The 8,031-nt window shown below is 45.5% G+C and overlaps 2 non-coding genes across 2 annotated transcripts; one reads left to right on the top strand and one right to left on the bottom strand.

Moving 5' to 3' along the window:
- Window positions 1–4,559: 4,559 nt before the first annotated feature.
- On the bottom strand, window positions 4,560–4,631 carry trnah-gug (transfer RNA histidin (anticodon GUG)). The gene has a single exon. It is a non-coding gene; the product is annotated as a tRNA-His (tRNA).
- Window positions 4,632–6,740: 2,109 nt separating this feature from the next.
- trnah-gug (transfer RNA histidin (anticodon GUG)) lies at window positions 6,741–6,812 on the top strand. The gene has a single exon. It is a non-coding gene; the product is annotated as a tRNA-His (tRNA).
- Window positions 6,813–8,031: the final 1,219 nt, after the last annotated feature.

Here is an 8,031-nt window from a genome sequence, read left to right as displayed (position 1 = left end):
GCGATGGACATTGAATAAGAGCGGGCATGTGGCACGGATAGAGAGCACTAAGGAGAGAGGCTGAAGAGGGAGCGTTGGAGAGTGGTGTACAGGACTGAGATAGATCTTCGAGTTAAACAGCAACTTCCCTATATATTCTCTTTCCTTTTTAAATCCCGATTCGACACCTCTATTTTGTCTACTTCCACCATTACCCTTGCCAGAACGTACAAGGCGTCCTACACCAACTGCAAAAGCAAAAATACCCCATACATCTCATTCGAAGTATCCCCATCCATGCGTCCATGATGCAACTGGTCATCATGCTTTTCACTGTATATCGCCAAAATTTTTTATTTTATTTGGAGTAACCGATAACGTGACAATAATGCGTATTATTTTGAGAAATTGGGAACACGGTCCCACCTTTTCATAATGACATCTATGCACTTGGCCCGAGATGAATACTACAAGGTGTTTTCACGCTGGAAGTTTAACTTGCTCACCCTTCCCAACACGATCACTTCCATGAGGACTGGAGCCAGTTCTCGTGACTTCCTAATGTTCAATATAACTTCCATGGTTTTGATCATCTCAAGCATAAATTTATTACGACACCACTCAATTTGCTGATTTATCTCACTTCGGTAATCCTCCCCGACGCCGTATGTGAATCTGTAGTTGGAACCACACTTAACCACACCTAGTAAGTAGAGAAACGTAGAACAGGCGTCAATCCGTGCAGTTCTCGTTTTGTGGAAATAGAAGCCTTATTCAGAGAGAATGAACGGATTTCCTGATTCCACATATACCCCAGCCCCAGCACGCGCTCTCAACCGTAAAACAAGATTTAAGCTGCTGGGGTGATGATGCATTTTGAGGGAGGGGGGATAGGTTTTGTGTTGAAAGGAAGTGTATTTCCACCAGTGAGTGATGGTTGCCTTGAACGCACTGGTAGATGCGTAGAGATGTTGAAGGGACATTCAGACAAGCTCATATATGTAAAAATGAACGGATAGGCGCAGGAAGTTGGTAGTAATTCGGCATCATGATGTGCACATACATTGTGGGCCGAAGGTGATCTTCTTGTATTGCTCTGTTCCGTGTTCTATGTTCCCCGTAAAACTCGGAAATTTGCCGATGCAACCGAAACATCGTCCAATAACGCAGACACCGAAAAAATAACCAAAAATACTTACAGGATTCCGAATCAGACCTCAGAAAAAGCGAACGGTGTTTACGTCAGTGTGACGACACTGCGTGTGTCACTTTGCATCAATCATTGCACTGAGTACTGATTCATACGTTACCCTGAATTGATAAGACACAGCCGATTCAAGAACAGTGAAAATCAACGTACAGACATGGCGCTCTGTTGAAAGGGAGAAGGGAACAGGAATGAGATCAAGGTAATGGCGGACAGAACGAAACAGAAAACGGCAATGATATTTTTAACATCCACACTGACAACGAAATGCCCATTTACAATAATCTCATTGACCCGCGCTTGTCCGTAGCCTTTACGTGCCTTCGTGATTCCCTTTCTGATTTGGATACTTGTTGAGTGTTGTAAGAGCCATTATCTCCACCACGCTCTCCGCAGTGAGTTCCAGCACTCAGCCATCCAGCTGGAACGTGCCGGATGACCAGCCGTGCACTGCGCTCTGTCACTGCATCATTTTCCATGAATCCAATTGTGCTCATCTGGCATCACTTTCATCCTTCCTGCCGTCACTGGTGCGGGTGAATAGAGGAGACTTTGGATGGGTTGATAAATTGTTGAGGGCTTCTGGAAAGCATGCGGTGAAGGCTTTCATCGTGAAGGCGAGGAACCGCAGCTCGACACCCAGCAAATAATTGCTTCTCCGTTTTGCAAGGCATATTTCCGTGCATTACTCAGTTATATTCGTCAATCTCTGAGGAGATTCACATAAGAGCACACTCAGGTGTGCCTTCGTGTGGCCACTTTTATTGAGTGAATTCTGCCAGTCCGCAGAGCCGCTGCCCAGTCCCACCTTCTCGATGCACTACGCATAGAGAAAGATGGCGTGCCCACCATCCGCAGAACGGCAGCGTGCTGGGAAAATCGATCTTAACCAAAGGAAATTGTGCCGTAAACATCACGGCCTTTCTCCCAGATGAGCTCAATCGCTTTTATGCTCGGTTCGAATTCGCTAACTTTGAGCCTCCTAGGAAAGTCACCACTACAGCCTGCAACCTGGAAATCTCGGACGCTGAAGCACGCAGATGTTTCCACCGAGTGGACAGTCGCATGGCTGCGGAAACGGACGGCATCCCAGGGCGAGTACACAGGATGTGCGCAGCACAACTGCAGGTGTGTTTACTAACATTTTTAGTCTCTCCCTCTCCCAGTGTAGAGTGCCCCCCTGTTTCAAATAATCTACCATTGTCTTGTACCAAAAAAAGACCAAGGTGACATATCTGAACGACAGGCGTCCTGTCGCACTCACCTCAATAATAAGCTAATGTTTTGAGAGTCTGGTCAAGGATTACATCTGCAGCTTGCTACCACCCAAACTGGTCCCCTACAAGTCGCCTACCGACACAACAGATCAACAGATGACGCAATGGCCACTGCTCTACATATCATCCTTACATATCTGGAGAAGAAGGATGATTATGTGAGAATACTGCTCTTGGATTGCAGTTCAGCATTCCACACCATAGTTGCATTCAGGCTCGACAGAAGCTCGGAGACGTCGGCCCTGACCCTGGCTTGTTCAGGTGGATCCTGGACTTCCTGTCAGATCGCCAGCAGGTTGTAAGAGTGTGCTTCCTCAACTCCAACCCTCTGACTCTCAGTACAGGAGCCCCTCAGGGCTGCTACTTCAATTTGCAGACGACAGTACATTAACTGACCTTCTCTTAAACAATAACGAGGTGGCCTACAGGGCAGAAGTCATCTCTCTGACGTAGTGGTGTCAAGAAAACAACCTCTCCCTCAACGTCGCAAAAACAAAGGAGCTGGTTGTGAATTACAGGAGGAACGGAGACAGGCTAACCCCTATTGACATCAAGATCACCGAGGACCTTACGTGCTCTGTACACACCAGCTATGTGGTGATAAAGGCACAACAGCACCTGTTTCACCTCAGACGGTTGATGAAGTTTGGTATGACCCCTTAACCCTAAGAATTTTCTAGAAGGGCACAACTGAAAGCATCCTGACGGGCTGAATCACAGCCTGCTGTGGGAACTGTACCTCCGTTAATTGCAGGACTGGTGCGGACAGAGTGGTGTGGACAGCCCAACGCATCTGTAGTTGTGAACTTCCCATGATTCAGGACATTAACAAAGACAGGTGTGTAAAAAGCTCCGGTAGGATCATTGCGGACCCAGTTCACCCAACCACAATCTATTCCAACTGCTACATCCCAGAAGCGGTACCGGAGCATAAAAGCCAGGTAAAACAGTCTCCGAGACAGCTTCTTCCACCAGGCCATCAGACTGCTGAACTCACTCTGATTTGACTGTACTCTATATTACATTGACTGTTCTATATATTATACATTATTATAATTTACCAAGATTGCACATGGCACATTTAGATGGAGACGTAACAAAGATTTTTACTCGTCATATATGTGAAGTATTAAGAAATGAAGTCAATTCAATTCAGTTAGGTTTTCCGTTCTAATTTGGGTTAATATAAAATCATGGCGTCCAATATCATGGAAACAAGACATTGGTTCCAGCACATTCATGTTGACCAATGGGTATCTGTATGTATCAATCCTTTCTTCCAACATGTGTTCATGCCCTTCAAAGCCTAAAATACGCACGTGCTCCCCTGGACAATTGAATGCTGTCATCTATTATGCTTTCAACTTTCCCTTGGATTATTTTATTCTGGTGATGCACAAGTTTCTGGGTGAGAAAAATCCCACTCCGATCCCCTTAAACATTTCACCTCTTACAGAAATCCCTGTTTTATCTCCCCCTCCCCCATTTGGAGAATTTCCGGAAGGTACCGTTACGTTGTTTTTTTTTCAGTACTTCCAGTCGGAAATCTGTACCTGTCCCGTCCCGGAGCCGAACTAGAGTCCAATCTATGATTGTCTTCAGTCTCAAGTCTGAGCATTTTAAATCAGTGACGGTGAGAATCGAAATGAGTCATAATTGCGAAGAGAATCAATAATTCTTTATCGGTCACTGTTAACTCATCCCCCCCCCCCCCATAAAACATTAACCAAGTTGGTGATGAAGCGCGTTAAGGAGTCAGCGGCAGGCGACTCACAGACACAGCGGCTGGGGGAAATGACACCTCTGTTCTGGATCAGAGATCGGAGATCCTCTGCTGTTGCTGAGGCAATGCGACTCTTTCTGCCCCTTGCAATCCGCAGTCCCAGGGGTCGATCATAGTCCGTTTATATTCTGAGCTTACTGATCTATCGTGAAGTTTCAGGTGTAGTCGTGCGAGCGGCAAAGTGTCCAGGGTAAAACTACTGGTAACAGAGGAGACACAACTTTCTGACGGAAGCGACGGACAGAAACTCAGCAAAAAGAAGAGCGCTAATAATTTCCATGAGCTGCTGAAACCGAATGTATAAACATCCTCCTGCCGTGACTCGGATTCGAACCGAGGTTGCTGCGGCCACAACGCAGAGTACTAACCACTATACGATCACGGCACAACACATCAGCGGTGCGGAATCTGTTATCTAAACCTCTGATACCGGTTCGACTCGGTCACTGGCTGTTACTGGCTTTCCGGCGTTTCCGCAGAGACACAAGCACAATGTACTGGAAATACTCAGCAGATGCGTCAGGAGAAACAGAGACAACACCTCGGGCAGACACCCTTCATCAGGCCAGAAACGTCCACTGTCTACTCTTTTCCATAGATGCTACCTGGAATGCTGTTTTTTTTTCCAGCAGTTTATGTGTGTTCCTGGCCATCTTGATTTAGAGGATCAGAGTTCGGTAGTAATACTTTGTGCTCGGTACACAACTCAATTGCTAAGAGATAAATTCCCAGATAATAAAAGGAGAGCTGCTCCTTGGTGGACGGTGATTGTAAAAGAGCTGTGAAGGGGAGGAAAGTTCGGCAGTGTTACTCCTGTTCATCTTTCATACAATAAAAAAACCCAGTTCAAGCTACAGTTAGAAAAGTGGTGTGAGGGGCACGGAACATAACGTGAATGCATTGTAAAAGAGAGCCAGGTATGGAAAGTTTGGGGTGATACAGAAATTAGGGAGCGTTAGAAACTTGATACATAATCGGTTTTGTATGGTGGAGAGAGGTTTGCAGTTACTGAATCTGAAAAAGCTGAACCATTAGCAAAATCATATGTCGGTGTACTTCCTAAGTTTCCGAAAATCTCTATTCCGCTCATTCACGACTCTTACATTCATCTCTTCAAATTATTTACATTCAGCTAAATTTCATATTATTATGCACGTCCCAGTTATTCACACTTTCTATCTCCTCAAATAGCAGCAAAAGACCTGTGCAGAAGGTGTAATCTAATTGATTTATCTTTATACTTCAACCAGCATTCAAGCACAACAATCACTTTTCTTCCAAGTGGACTTCACCACCGTTCCATTCGTAGAGATAGAAGTGCCGGGGCAGGACATCTAAATCAGAATATGATATACTCTACCGCGTTCACTGTACAGCATCTCTGGTAATGGGGGTCATTATGCCTGGAACTGTGTAGCAAACAGTTCATTTAATCTGAATCCTAACATAGATCAAACGTTAGAGTTACAGAAAGGACACAATATGTTCGAATATTTGTTAATGTGATAGTTAAATGTTACAGCCCCAAAGTTCCCCCAAACCCCCAGCTCCCCACCCTCCCGCGCGTAAGCGGCAGCAACAACAATCCCCCTCCCCCCCACTGGCAAAAAAAAACATTTGCACCCACCACCTAGAACTCCAATGAGAGCAAAGTTACAGCAAAGACACAGACTTGCACTACTCCAATGACTACATTGTTCACCTGGCATTCAGCATAAAGGAGAAAGAGATGTCTCCATTTCACCTCGAGAGGAGAGGCATAACAAACAACTCGGTGGTTTACGATGTTAAATATCCATTGCGTCTCATCCCCGATAAGTGTTTGAGTTGCAGAGTCAGGGCGTCTGGTTTTTGTTTTTTTTTAATCCTGGGCAGTAAGTAGAGACGGAAGTGAACACCAGGGGGTAGTTTGGTAGGTAACTAGGGAGATGCTTAGTTTCCTTTTGGGGGCATTTCTTTTTGCATTTGTTAGACAACCGCTGTGTAAAGTGCCCCTCTGGTTCTTATTCAGCACTCAGTTCTAGCGCTAACACGGAGTCAACACTCTCTGTGCCCTTTATAATTTAATTTAGCTTTTGTTCTTCCCCAGTAACAGCTCCCATTCACTCAATAAGCATTGAACATTTGTTTACAGATGATTTCAATGGCCACAGACCTGATACAGGAAATGTCCTTTCCATTGTCTGTTCAAGCCCGCTGAGTTCGTCCAGCTGCTTGTTATTTTTCCGCAATGGTCAACCCGATTCTTGCCTGTCAGAGACATCTCACTACACCTTCATAAATTTCTTTTGTCACCTTGTCAATTCTGCGGACGGATCTCGTACAGGAAACGTACACTCTGTTTCTCCAGCCGGAGCTACGGTTGATCTGTTGATAACTTCCAGTACTTTACTCTTGTGACTCCGCGGAAACGCCGTAAAGGCAGTGGCAGTTATTGGTTGCGTCGCACCGGTATCAGAGGACTTGACAGCAGAAACCGCACAGCCAGTGTGTGGCCGTGATCGTATAGTGGTTAGTACTCTGCGTTGTGGCCGCAGCAACCTCGGTTCGAATCCGAGTCACGGCAGGCGAGTGTTTACACATTTAGCTTCCAGCAGCGCCTGCAAATTAAATGCTCTTCTTCTGCTGATTTTCCGTCCGCCGCTTCCCCAGAAGGCTGAGTCATCTCTGTCATCAGCAGTTGTCCTGTTGTCCTCTGGACACATTGTTACTCGAACTAATACACACGGAACCAGTCGGTGCATTTGGAACTGAACGATCGCAATAGATCTGGAATCTCTCAATATAAACGGGCTATGATGATCCCCGAGATCGCGGAATACAGGACGTAGGAAGACCCGCATTGCCTCAGCCACAGCAGAGAATCTCGACTCTCTGACCCAGGCGCTGGCGAAAGAGAGTTGCCTTTGTCCGCAGCGCTTGTGCTTATGAGTCGCCTGTCGCTGATTCATTTTATTGAAAGGGTCAGTGCGATGATGTGCTGATTCAGGATTCGCTTTTTCTTAATCATACTTGGTTAATGTTACATGGGTGATGAGTTAACACTGACTTATAACGCCGTTATCATTATCTTCCAAATTACACCTCATTCGGTTCCTCAACGTCACTGATGTGAAGTGATCAGACTTGCGGACTGAAAACCAGCTCATATTGGACTGGACTCAGACAGCCTCAGGGTTAATGCCTAAGGGCTGTGCAAGGTCAAGGAAAGAGGCCGAACCAGAGAAAGAATTGCCTTTATAATTGTAGTTTGGAATAAAGGAAATAAAATAGCATGTATTTATATATCCACTAGCATGTAGTATTATGGGAGGCATAGATACATAGACAATCATAATTATTTCACAGGATTAGAAATGGCAAATACAAAAGTGAAAATGGCAGCATAATAGCGTGACTTTAAGGACAACTGCTTACAGCGCCAGGGATCACCGATCGGTGTTGAATTCCACGGCAGTTTGTAAGTTGTTCGTCCGTTCTCCTCGGGACTGTCTGGGTTTCCTCTGAACGCTCCGGTTTTTCCCGCATTCCAAAGACGTGCGGGTTATGGTTAGTAAGTTGTGGGCATACTACATTGTAACCGAAAGCAAGGGAATAGTTGCGGGTGCCCTGCATGTCCTCGGCTGATGCAAAGGACACATTTCACCGTATGTTTCGATGTCCCACCGCATGTGTGGAAAGCAACATGTGGAGAAGCTAATTTGGAAAACAAAGTTAACTCGAATATTTAATCTGAGAGGAGACAAATATTAAAGAAAAAGCGCAAAGCAATAGTCATTCACACA

This window comes from Hemitrygon akajei, chromosome 8 (genome assembly GCF_048418815.1).
Source record: "Hemitrygon akajei chromosome 8, sHemAka1.3, whole genome shotgun sequence".
In the NCBI taxonomy this organism is placed as follows: domain Eukaryota; kingdom Metazoa; phylum Chordata; class Chondrichthyes; order Myliobatiformes; family Dasyatidae; genus Hemitrygon; species Hemitrygon akajei.
Note: the sequence above shows the minus strand (reverse complement) of the source record. Positions and strands in the feature narration are given on the sequence as shown.